General features: G+C 31.3%; 1 protein-coding gene across 1 annotated transcript in view; it reads left to right on the forward strand.

The window, feature by feature from the left end:
* The first annotated feature begins 1134 nt into the window (after positions 1-1134).
* Positions 1135-14376, forward strand: part of LOC148281409 (3',5'-cyclic-AMP phosphodiesterase, isoforms N/G-like) — a 224594-nt gene continuing 211352 nt past the window's right edge. Inside the window, 1 exon segment of the mRNA XM_088226740.1 lies at positions 1135-1257. The gene's annotated coding sequence lies outside the window, so the exon portion shown is untranslated.

The following is a 14376-nucleotide window of genomic DNA, read 5'->3' on the forward strand; positions in this document are numbered from 1 at the left end:
TCGATACCAAATTGTTCGTCCTTTAATATGAGGTAAGTAGCAATAGCTCCTCATTTTTTTGATAACCATTTTTTTTATAATTAAAATTTAACTCTATACCACATAAAAGGAAAACAATAGTAAATTTATTAAACAAATGTACTGTTTACCTCCCACCATATAATGCTCATAGCAACTGCAAGTTTGAAGTAAGTGAGCCGGTTTTATCCCTGACCATTTCAACTCCTATCCAAAAACTATCCAAAAAATATACATAATCAAAGTGCTGCAAATCAATTTTCAGCAAGCTAAGACAAGGAGGCTACTACAGTAGTATGTCGTCAATCCAGTACATACGATAAATCCTATTACACAAATTTGTCTCTCTTTTTTTTTTACTTCTAACTATAGTTTACCACTCGCACACAAAACTTGGGCTTTACCTTCATATATTTATGAAGGTATGTTCATATACAAATTTAGCTTTCAAGCATTTACTAGTGTAGCACTCGAGCATATACTAGTGTAGCACTCGAGCATAAACTAGTGTAGCACTCGAGCATATACTAGTGTAGCACTCGTACATATACTAGTGTAGCACTCGAGCATAAACTAGTGTAGCACTCGAGCATATACTAGTATAGCACTCGAGCATATACTAGTGTAGCACTCTAATATAACAACAACCTTATTATTATGCCTAAGTGTAATTGATGACTTAATTAAGATAAAATTTAATTTAAAAAGCAACACAACATTATGTATGTACTATACACGTTGGATAAAGACGCTCCGTATTTTTATTATTTTTTTTATTTTTTTTATTTTTTTTATTTCAAAATACAATAATGTACAAAAACATAATTGTATTCCCATGAGTTAGCAAACTAATTCTGGGATTGATACAATTTAAGATCATCAGATAAAAATAAAAATACATTTAGTTGAACATAATATTCATTTTGTCATTCACATAGATTCCCCGGTATTAAATATGTACTTATTTATGCAATACATTTACGATTTAAACAACGGTTCCTTCTTTTTACGGAAAATCATTAAAACGAAGATACAAATGCTCGCCTTGTAGCGTTCGCTTTATGCAAAGTGTCAACGTACTGAGAGTGAAGTGTTTGGACGTCGTGTCTTGTGTAGGTTCTCAGAAGGAGCGTCGCGACGCGTCGAGGCCGGACGCCGACGCTCCAGCGCAAGGGGCGCCGCTCGCCGCTACATAAGACGAGGCCTTCCTCCTTCAGACAGACGGAGAACTACCGGCAGGTAAAAGAAAGAAAGGGTTTTTCAATTTTCCATAATGAGATACACAATATTTTTCAATCAAGTTTATGTTATGGCGATGAAGTGAAAATTTCGGCAGTACAATGATATTTTGTTAAGAAAACTATGCGCATTCATTTTTATTTTATATATATCCCTTTTGCGCAAAATTAACCAATCCTTCAAATATTTTTCCAAAAGACGTAGTGGTAAATTTATTTAGGAATACACACGTATACGAGTATATGTGCCCTAGTTCAAATTAAATGGCTGCTAATTCGTAATTTAAATGTTTGTAACTTAAATTATGTAGGTATTTTCCAGAGTTATAAATAAAATTGATTTAGCATTTAAAATATTTAACAAAAAATTTAACTGTAATGTATCATTTACATTCTGATTTTGTCCTTTTTTTACAAAATATAGAAGAGGGTTCATTATGATTATACATGTAGATTATGTAATACTGACTCGGTAGATAGCATGAAATAATGTTTTGGGGTTAGGATAAAGGCAAAATTGATAATCTTGAATAAATCAAAGTTCATATATTTCTAACATGAAAACGAGAATAATTCAAAATATGTGATTTAAATCAAAACAAGGGCATTGAAGTACAAAACCAATTACCTTAAACCTTTAATATGTTTTTAAATCAAAAAATTTCTTTATTCTCACTCACTTCACACATATTCCGGAACAAATAGGATTTTCTTGGAAGCAGTTACTACTTGGGAAATTATTTTTGATTCTCAGTACTGAGTGTTGTGTACAAGGAGAGTATCTGTGGAATTGTTTATGTATTTTGCCAGACGCACTTTGTTTGCTGTTATAATCGAATCTTTTATGGTGACAGGATGTTCAAACACTGTCGCGATTATATACATAAAATATTTATTTTATTGGTTATTTTTTAATGTTTGTAGACAGGCTGGATTTATTCCCTTCTCAAAAATGTTTTCCCTCACTGTTGCAAGAAATTTATAAAGTTTATTTTATTGATCTTTTTATACGTACTGTAAATTGTATATTGGCGGGTATATTGCCAAACAGCAATTTCTTTCAACCAACTAATAAAATAAAAGTTCTCTTTATTTAGTTCAAGTTACAAAACATATTCTGTAGAAAATCAAAACTAAAAAAGGTGAGGATGTACAAAAATATAAATAAATGTTTAAATCAACACTATTGCTCGATGACAAAAGGGAATAAAAAGGAAAAAGGAAAGGAGGAGAGATTAAGGAAGAGAAAGTAGATGTTTCTTCAGACGTGATTCAAACAGATATACTAAAGTAACATCTTTGATGGTGGGTGGGAGATGATTCGAGTCAAGCCGCATGAACAGTATATGAGTTAGAAAAGAAAGAGGAATTGAGTATTGGTATTAAGAGGGTGGTTTGTCGGTTGTCTGTCGGCCTCGTGGTGTAGTGGTCAGTGCGTTTGCTTACCGTGCAAGAGGTCTCGGGTTCGTTGAAATATTTATTTTAAAGGGTGTTCTTCCACTTGAATATTTTCTTGGACTGGTATCTGAAGCGCCAGACTGGTCATCTTACCTTCATGTACAAAATGATCAAGATACATTGTGATTGGTGTACCAATGCAGTGCCCTGCGCACCATTCGACGCCGAAAAAGAATAATTAAATAATTAAGAGGGTGCTTTAAGAATTAGAACGAAGGGGTAAACCATTGACTGATAAGCGTTGAAACTTTTCACGGAAGTACATACGAGTATGTGTGTTAGGACAAAGAGGTAAACTATAACTGATAAGCTTTAAAAATTTCACGGAGGTATATAAGAGCGTTGGAACTATTAAGCACAGTAAACAGAAGTGAGAAGGAGTGATAGTCTCTCCGCTGTCTAATTTTAAACCATTTCAGTTTCCTACGATAGTCAAAAATGTGGCCATATTTCCTAAGTCATTCAAGTTTATCGAGTTGCTTACAGCTTAAATCAGTCGTGGAGACATCAGCGTATTCTAGATTGGGTAGCAGTAATGCTTGTAGTAGAGAGCATTTGGTATTAATGGGTAAGAATTTTTGCATCATTTCAAGTGAGTGTAGACTGGAAATTAAAAAAATAAATAAAATAAAAGTAAAAGCTGCTTAATGAATAAGTATGAGTTCGCCAGGATAGATGTTCATTCATTCGTATTAATCGATGTTTTATAGATGTCCAGTATTAGATATTGGCAACATTGACAAGATGATTAAGATAATTCAATTGAACTCAATTCATTTATTTAAATATAACATATGCATACGTTACAAACATATCATTGTGTTTTTTGTAATATAAATAATATAGATGTACATAAATACCTTGTTTTTTAATCTGTATAAATATTTGTTAATTTATTTTCGTTTTTTTAAGTTAGTCTTCTTTGTTTATTCTCAAATGTAATTAAAAATATATATATTGTTGAGTGTCCTCGGTATGGGAAACCCCAGTGATGTCACATTATTTTTATTATTAATCATATTTTGTAAGCCAAAAATATGAATAAATAAATAAAAAATACATTCAACACGTACATATTATAAAAATGAAAAAATACATGAAAGAGTTTCATGTCAAAGTAGTAGGAGAATCCTGCTCCGGAAAACCACTTGGAACATGGAACAGATCAAAAGCCTGAGCGATGTTGTTCAGCATAGCAGTAGCCCTTCCAACAGGCATAACCATCGGCAGGTTGGTCCTGTATATCGGAATATGAAACAATCTATACTGACGCTGTCTGGGTAATTATCAGGAACATACAAACCAATGCCCATCATAATCTCAGGATTATCGACAATACCGCGTAACAATCGATAAAAATGTGTAGTCAAATACACATTCCTTCTAGTCTTTGTTGTAGCCAAGCATACCCTGGAGAAACTCGGTCGGATAGAGCCAAGGATAATACCCGCACTTTCTCATGTAGAGATATCTCAAAAACTTTTTTGGTTTTTCTCTATCAAAGGAGAGTACTTCAGTTCACGTGGCCCCCAAATCATTAAGCCACTCTCGAGTCTACTTCGCACCAAAGAGTTGTAACGAGTTCTCTGTATGCGAGTATTTTAAAAACCCTGGCAGTACGCAGAACGAATCCTAACATTTACAATGCATTACCACTGATTGTCTCTATGTGTTTATGAAATGTCAGGGTGCTCACAAATCTAACGCCCAGATCTTTAACATTTGATGTTCGTATCAGATTTTGGTCATTCATTTTGTAGTGAAAACATAGAGTTTTTTGGGCTCTAGTGAAAAACGTGACTGAACACTTGGAAACATTAAACCTTATAAGTTTGTAACGCCTTCTCTATTCACATATATTATATATATCCGCTTGGAGAAGACAAAAATCATCCAAAGTTGTCACCTTTTAAAATTGTTTCAATCATCCGCAAATAACAGAAAACGCGAATTCAAGGTAACATTTTTAATATTATAGAGAACAACAATGGACCCAGGTTAGAGCCTTGCGGGACGCCCGAGAAAGTGTAGAAACTCTCTGACACAAAAAGACCATACGAGACGTATTGGTTTCTATTTTGGAGGTAACTCGCCATTAATTTTAACATACTATCCGAGAAACCGATCTCATACAGCTTTTTTAATAAGACATCATGGTCGACAGTATCAAAGGCCTTGGCGAAGTCTTTTCGAAGCTCTGTATATTTACATATAAGTTATTAATTTAAAAATACTTGGGATACTTCTACTTATTTATTTGACCAACTAGCTCTTTCACTCTCTAATGGGCATATTGAGACTGGTCTGAAGTCCAGTTACCATAAGAGAGTGAAAGCGCTAATTGGTCGAATAAATCAGTGAAAGTGTACTAAGTATTTTTAAATTAATAACTTATATGTAAATATAAGTTATTACATCAATAATAAATGGTTCTACTCGGGAATTGACGATTCTTCAGATTATAATTTTGAGTACCTTTGCTGGTGCAGAAAGAACAGCGACAGGTCTGTAATTGACTAATCAGATTGCTTAGTAAGATACGTATTACTTACTAAGCAATCTTTGACTACCCGCAAACCGTTTATAAGTAAACCATTCGCTTTTGTCCATGTTGAGAAGCTATTTAGTGTATTAGACATCGATTATATTTCTTAATTGGTGCTTTTAGGTCTGCAATGAAGGTAAAGTTGTAAATCATCTGCATATATATGATATGAACACTTAAGACACTCTGCTATCGGATTGATAAACAGGGAAAATAGCGACAATATCAATCCATTCCAATTGATGATCTGGTGTCCTGATGCATTGTTGTCTAGCTCGTAAATACGATCCAAGCCATTTTATACTTTAAGTAACCTTGTTGTAAATTATTATATTATGATATTATTGTCTATCATAATAAAAAAATTGCGTACTGTGACTCATCACAAATAATGCATTAAATTATTTATTTCAACAAAGCATCCGCAAAATGTGCATAAATGTACTTCCAACAAACTGAAATCAGCGTTGAAATATACAAAATTGTTGTTTTTGACATATATTACAACAGAGACGGAAAATATTTTTGCCCCAACCAGAAACACAAGAAACCATCAAATGTCTTATTGCACTACCAGTCGGACAGTTAGCAGATTCAACACTCCTCTAAATCGAATGCAAAATCTCGGTAATGAATTCGCAAAACATTTTGATATCTGGAACATGTCGCTTCCCAAGTATAAGGAGGCGATGTTTGCAATATTTCTGGATAGTGTTTAATATCTTGTACACCCTTGCTTTACTATGCTAATGTTAGAGACGCCCCTTCTTTATTTACATTTAAGTCAAGATTGAAATGTCACTATGTAAATATTTAAATTGTTCCTTTATCCTTCTTCTTTCCTTCCCATCCCCTTTCCTCTCTTCATAGTAAAGTGTTATTTTTTTTATACATATATTTATTTTTGTTAATCTTTGCTTTTAATTTTTGTATAAAATTGTAAGATTCAATATGTCCATGTATTTATAATTTTCTCAAACTGAACGGTTTGGGTAGGTAGGAAGAAATTGCCTTAAGGCAATATACCCGCTCTTATATGTATATTTATTGTATATGTATATAAAGTGTCAAATAAAATAAATATGTTAGGTATACCGTATGTGTGTTTATGTACATGTATGTATGTGGATGGATATGTGCGTGTATGTATGTTTGTATGTGTGTATTTATGTGTGTATGTAAGTATGTACAAATATAATATTTCTATTAATTTTTAGTTTTTAAATAAGCAATATTTATATTTAATATGTACTTTCTTTAATTTTAACATAAAATAATAAAAATAATTCGTTTGAGACCCCTGACACATTACATATACATACAAGCAGTCATACTTGCTAACTAGATGAGTTCATGCTCATTCAGTTGTATATAGGAAGTTAGTACTACTGACTTTGCAACAATAACCGATGAACCGGAGAATAAGTCTGTTTGTATAATATACCCGTATAAAGGACTACTCGTATATATTTTTATTTTTGCTGAATTTGTGTACCTAATAATGTGTGCCTTTGTAAAATTTACAAACCTAAAATGCTTTTTTTTTTACAAATTTTCTTGTACACTTCGCTTTTAGTATAAATCTTTTATTATTTTTCTACTAAACATTACGTTTATTGAGTTTAACGATAACAATTAATTATGTTTTCTTTCTTTTATATAACTTTGTATTTAACTTTAATTTCGTACAAATTGGCTACGGTCGCTAGGTATAATAATAAATAAATAAATTACATAAGTCATAGCTTCCTACGGGGTTAAATTCAGTCTTTGTCTACAAACATTTAAACATACTCAAAATAAAGTTGAATTTTTGTTGTGATCAAATGGCTTTAATTGAAAAAAATTTAAAACCATAGCTGAATGTTTTTATTTTAGTGGTTACTGGGTGTTGTTTTCTTCTTTCCAAATATTAAAAAAACTAGCACTAAATTTACTGTTTTAGCTATTTTACTAAGATTGACAGATTAAAGAATCAAACTTATAAGAGCTTCGTATGTTTTACTTCATAAAAATCATCTTTCACTAGAAGAATTGTAGAAAAATGTATATTCCGACTTTTATATAAAGAGTGCAAGTTGCTAAGTCTATAAAGTGATAACTAAAACTAGTATGTCTCTCCTAGGCTTCTGGAAACTAGCAGAAGTACTTATTTAATTTCATTTATATTCCTTAAAAATGTTTGCGTAAATTTCTGCTGTCTGCTTTTTATTTTCTCACACACAACGCGTTTCCTTAGTCATAAATAATTAAATCCTAATTACGACTGGTATTGAAAAATAGCCAACTTGAAGCGAATGGCACAAAGCTTATAATAATACGTGTATCTATATCAAGGCTGTAGTCTTATAAAATGTACGCAAAATTAAGAAATTATACGATTTTGTCATTTTAGAACAAATGTTTTTTTTAATCGCGCAATTACAAAAAAAATCAAAAAACATAAATTAGGTAAAAACAATAATTTTTAAAGGTATTTCTATTAATAAATATACTTATAAGTTTTATGTAACTAAAATATAATTTCTTTTAGACCGGCAGATTACGCCATTTCAAATTTAGACTAAACTGAGGTATCTGGGATCTCAAAAAAGATTACGTGTTGAACTAAAATTTGTTTTATTAATTTAAATATAAAAAATTGAACATGAAAGCGGTCGAAGCAATTATTTTTTTTTGTTTTTCAATAGAAATACAAGCATTTTAAATCACATGCATTTTTGTTACATTTTTCTTTATTTATTCGTAAAATTATGCCTTCGGTAATACTTTTAAAAAAAAACGTTTATCGAAATATTTTAGTTGAAACCTTTTTTATAGAATAGTATTCTTTTTTTTAAAAAAAAGAAGATAATTCTGGTTGTAATATTCAATTTATAACAATATCTTATTAACGTTTTTATGACCTTTATACCTGCCCTTATCGGTACCGGTTTTAAAATGGCAAAATTGTATGATTTCCTCATTTTGCGTGCGTTTCACCAAACTACGGCCTTAATACTCAATTGTATAAAGGCAGAGTGGGAGATATGCAATTCATTTTTTGATTCAAATAAATCAGTTTGAATTCTCTTTTTTTATATCTGTGCATATCGAACATATTTTTTGTCGATTAAAAATGAGAAAATTACAATAAAAATATATGCCTTTCATTTAAAAAATCAAGTATTCAAATTTTTTTTCCATAATTATAACAAAAATTAAAGTCGAAACCAATTCAAATAGTTAATCTCTATCATATTATCCTTATCAAATGCATTGAACAGTTTTGGAGCTATGAAAAATTCGTGTCTTTACCAGAGTCTGGATTCACAATAAGGGATTATAAGTAAACTATTCAATCTTTGACTAGATCTATCAAAAAAATTTGAAAATAAACATTGGCGCATAAAAACATATTTTGAAATTGCTGGCTATAGATTTCTCGTGCCTTCAAAAGTTCAGCTTCCTCAAATAATTGCTTGGTAGGAAAATTTTCATTTTTATGAAGTTTAATTTTGATAATTTATTCGTTTTTGTACGGTTTCTAAAGGGTAAGTATGATTACTATAGGCTCCTCCCCATCTAATTATTCCACAAGAAAGAGAGGACTGTACAAGAGCACGATAAACCATTTTGCTTGTGCTTGGATGAACATGACTAGTTTAACGTTTGAAAATATAGGTCAAATATCTCAATTTGTCAACAATTATTTTTCAAAATGATTAGTTCATTTAAGTTGACAGTCTAACGTCACTTTCAAATATTTTATCGACTTTTCGGTTGTCATTTTTAGTCAGTGATAACGTATATCAATGTTACAGTATTCATTATGAATCATAATGTTAAGATCAGAAGAATGGAGCTGACGATTAAGAATTGTTAAAAGGTACGAAGAAAGTTTTTTCGCAATTTAGAAAAGGGAAATTCTGATCTAGCCACTCTTTGATTACAGTTTTACATTTATTCGCTTTTATGGCAATGTCTTCCCAGGATTTATCCTGAACAATTATTGAGGTATTATCACCATAAGAAAACAGCTAACCAGGCTCACCAATATTACAAATCTTGTTTATATTAATTAAGAACAACAGAAGGCCAAGAACTGTTTCTTGTGGGACTCACAGTATAACTTTCCTAAACTTTAATTAATTAATTTCAAACTAAGTGCTTTTAAGTCGATTTCTTAAGTTATTTTTAAAAAACAAAATTCAGTCAATTTTCCTCCTAATTTTACAAAGTTGACTCAATAAGATTCTGTTGTTAACGTGTTCTGGTTTCAAATGTTTTTTTAGGATCTTAACACATTGTTAAGTATTTCATATTTGAATCTATCCCAAAATAAATGTATTTTGTGAGATTGAATATTGCATCTTCTGTGTTAAAACTAGATCGAAAGCCAAATTCGTGGTGTGATAAAAGAGGATAATATTTTAGAAAATGCATAATTTAGGTTTTAATAGGCTAGTTGTGAGATTAAAGTAATAAGTCGGTAATTTTCAGTTTTACTTGAGGAACCTGTTTTGTGAATTAGTACTACTTATATTTTAAAGGAAAATATTATTTTTACGAAGTATTGATAAAAAATGTAAAGTAAATGCGATGTTATAAATATTTTAATAGACTTAATTGTTATACAATTCAGAGTTTTAAATCTCCGACTCTTTTTGGGTCTCTTTTTGTTTGGTTTCTATGTTTTTTTTTTTTTAAGAAATCTATCGCTCTACCCATTTCGGTCACTACAGTTTTTTCAACTTTTTTTATAACCCATTAATAATTATTATTTCCAAAACTTTATATTAAATCTTAGATTTTGGCAATTAAAGTATTTAATAAAATGTGTCTTTACCATGTCATTTTCAATTTTTAATACTTCTTCTAAAGATAATTTACACCACAAAAATTTCAGTTGAAAAGAGGCAAAAATTGAATAATTGTTACGTTTTTGTCAAAATTGTTTTTTTAAATGACTTTTTCATTTAATCCCTTTTTCCATTTTGTCAAAAACGTAACAATTATTTTTCTTTAATCTCGATTTGATGTGATTTAATGTTTTTTATGCCACTGTCTTTTATTAGAACATTTAATAAATAAAATCAATATTGTTCAAAATTTAAGTTAATTTGAAAAAACATTTTATTAAATAGTGGTCTTGAGGATGACCTTGCTACTTAAAACAGAAAGCACTAATAAAGACGAAAAATTGTAATGCACATTTTTATAAACTGTATATTTCATTGTAACCGAATACAATGTATTTTTTCTAACTAACTCTTGCTTACTTTTACTCTACGCTTATTGCTGGAAAATGTTACAATTATATTCTTCTAACGTGCAGGTTTAAATTATAAACGGCACTATTTTTCTTGTGTAGGTATTTATAAATATAATCTACGGTTGAATGACTGTAATCTGTCATTATTTTAATCATGTAGTTTATTCTTATAATTTGAATCAATTTTTTTATACTCATTTATAATTTAGATATATTACATGGGTATAGAAACTAATATTCACAGTCATGTGTTTTATGTTTATTATTCTTCTAAATTACTATGGTAAACAATATAAACATGGAACTCTTTTTTTCTCTAAAAAAAATAATCCATTCAGTTATGAATTAAAATATTTTTTTAATTATTGGCTTCATACGTAAATAGTAAACAAATATTCTCCAAGCAAACGGATTATTTACATTTACAAATATCTTGATAAACCGTAAAACATACGTACATTTAGAAATAATGGCACGGACCAATCCTATTTTATTGTATTATTGACAAAGCATTTAGCTCCATCATACCGTGACGAATGACTGCTAATCTTCCACAAAGTGATACATAATTATTATTCGTTCCTTTTGTGAGTCGGCCAGTATGATTCTTGCCGCCCGAACAGGCGGTCTTTGTCGGTCGTTTGGCGAAGAACGACTCCCGTTTTTATACTATTAAAACTCGTGCTAATCTACATTGACATTGAACTAGTTATCATAGATATGAGCTCTTTATAAATATTATCTTTCGCTTAAATTTGTTGCTGCGCTTATTCGGAACGATCTAAGTGAAGCGAAGTAAATCGTGGGATTGTGTTATTCTTAGTGTTTTTTTTTCTCATCTAAAGCAGTAACTATATACTCGGCGTTTCTTGAACTAAATTGTTTTGTGTTTTTTTTGTCATTTTCGTGCCGACGAAATCGGTGTTACCTCATATTTGTCACCTTAAAAATTGTTAGTAAACATGTTTAGTTCATTAACAAAATAGATGTACATATATAAACGGGATATAACATTAAAACAGAATTAATATAGAGGTGCATTCTAGCTATCTTATTAGATTAAATAACCCGTATTGATATGAACATTGCTTAATTTTTTAATCTAGCCATCGCATTTGATAAAACATCTAGTTTTGAGATGGAAATTGTTAAAAAATTAAACAGCCATATCATTAGATAAAATCACCCTTTTTGAGATAGAAATTACTACAAACTAGAATACATCGAAAGCCTCACCCACTTACCCGGATCCGTTATAAAGGTATTGTGGCCTTTTTTCAGATCCGCGCATTAAAAAAACATTTTTTTTAAATCTCCAATGAGGGAAGTTATCGTTTTTTTTTTCAAAAATTCTATTCTTACGAATAATTCGCATTTTGTTTAATATAATTTACGCTTCTTGCTTTCAGTGCCTCTATCGCCGCCAGAGCCACCTAAGTATGTGCAGTCAATTTGTCTGTCACTCTCGATCTAATTTCCCCAATTCTGTCGGCGATAGGTTATGTTAGTTTATTGGCTTGTTAGTAAACCGGAAGAAATAAGTGCGATCGGGAGAACCAGAACCGTTATCACCCCTCCACCGGCTACAATTCAAACCAATTAAAAACTCATTAGATAAAATAACCAGTTTTGAGATAGGGATTGCTAAAATTCGATATTTGAAGTTCTAGATTTTGTATTTTTGCTATTTAAAATAAAGACAGTTAGTTGATTTGACCTGTGAAATCGTGAAATGTCAGCTGCCGGTGGCGAAGGAGGACCGGCCGCAACGCGCACGTGGGGCGGCAACGTAGTGCGCGTGCGCCGCCCGTCCGTTGCCGTCCCCTCCCCAACCACCGCCGCCATCTTCCTCTCCTGCAGGCCGTGAGTACTGAACTGACAACTGACAGCTGATTGTAAACCGAGTACACGAAACACGCGCTTCCCCGAATGAATGGCGTGTCGAATGAAAATCCGCATCACCCGACAAAAAATATGCTTCGGAATTCGTCAGATTATGCCATTTGATGTTAAATCGATGATTTTTTATTTCATTTTTCATTTTTTTATTATTATTTTTAACATTAAGTACATGTACAAGTACATTAGTTATTGGTACAGAGTATCCAATTTATTCTTAATACATTAAAAAATATACATAGCAAATTGATTAAACAGAAAAAAGAAACAAAAGTCTTGTAAAATTAACATACATATTACACCAATTAAACCAACATGCAAAACCCACTATATACCTTCACCATAGTTGTTACACAAAAATATAAAATCAACGAGGCATGCATTTAAATGAACAACCCCTACATGCACTGATTAAGGTGTAAAGTGGGTTTTGGATGTTGGTTTAATTGGTGTCCTGACGAAGACACGGGTACGTCTTGGAACCGCTAGACATAAAAAAGCCGGTAAGTGCTTGTATACAAATATTTAATAACATTTTGTTAAATGTTTGGCCACACAACGAATGCTTTTAATATTAATAATACACGTATTATTTCAATTTGGAAATTGCCTTCCTAAGAGAAATCCCACAGTCATGAAATATATATACATCAATACGGTGGTAGGTAGAACAACCTGTGTTTCTTTTATCGAAGTTAAATGAGGGACAAATTAATGAATCGATTGAAATTAAATAATTAATTCAAATTATTCATGAATTCAAATTGATCAATTAATTTAAAATTAATTAATAAAAACAAATTAATTCCTTAGTCAAGGACAAATAGACCAAATCCACTCAGAATATCTGAATTATGTATTCGACCACCAATCAGTTCAAAAAAGTGAACACTCAAATGAATATCTCTTTTTCTTAACTATGATATGAATTCCTAGTAATAAGTCGGTCGGATAAAGCCATGGGTAATGTCCATACTCCCTATGATATAGGTAACATAGATTTTTTTTCTGCACCCTCTCTATCATGAAGGAATGTATGGTTACATTTGGCGATGGAACTGAATTCCAAGCGACTTCTTACCGAGGAATTATACTATGAAGAAATCTTGGCATTCCTAAGAACGAATTCAAGCATTTTGAAAGAGTTACTGCATAATGATATGGCTATTTCAATGTACGCTTTTTTTCTTCTTTTTTACATCGTATTTAGTAATGAATAGAAATTATTAATTGACCCATAATTTTGGTTTATTTGCGAATTTTTTTTTGTTGTTGTAATGGCTGTTGTTTTCTTCTAATAAATAAAATAAAAAAATTAATAAAAATAAAATATGTATCACCAATATTTTGAGTTTGTCCAAGTTTTCGTAGACAAGGACTGGATTTAACTTCCTGGGTAGCTGTTAACATTAACATATTACAACAGAGGTTAAGAACATTGTAAGAAGGCAATATAAAAGTCTAGGCATCTACAGGGTTTATGACCTGTCATTGGCTGGTTTGAGTGGCCACTTTACACACTGTGTAACATTCATCATCCTGCCCATATTTCCAGGTCCATGAAGAGGTATAGAAATTGAAACAAAAAATTTCAGGCGTTACCTAGTACGTAGGTGAAATAATTCAACTAGATGAATCTCACTCGCATAACTAAAGGTTTCAGCTCTTTAACATCACAAACATCAACAGATGAAAAAAATTAAGTAATATAGAAGTTCAAATATGGGCAGAATGGTGAATGTTACACAGTGTGTACAGTGGCCACTCAAACCAGCCAATGACAGGTTATAAGCCCTGTAGATGCGTAGACTTCTATATTGCCTTCTTTAAAATGTTCTTCATCTCTGTTGTAATTTGTTAATAAGATATGTAGGTTAAATGATAATTTAGCGTCAAATGGTACCCCGAGACCCCTGGACGTCGACGCTCTTTCAAGCTTTACTCTATCCATGATATAACGGAAA

The sequence above is a fragment of the Micrasema longulum genome, unplaced genomic scaffold (assembly GCF_059751315.1).
Source record: "Micrasema longulum isolate JH-2025_06_02 unplaced genomic scaffold, ASM5975131v1 h1tg000466l, whole genome shotgun sequence".
NCBI lineage: Eukaryota > Metazoa > Arthropoda > Insecta > Trichoptera > Brachycentridae > Micrasema > Micrasema longulum.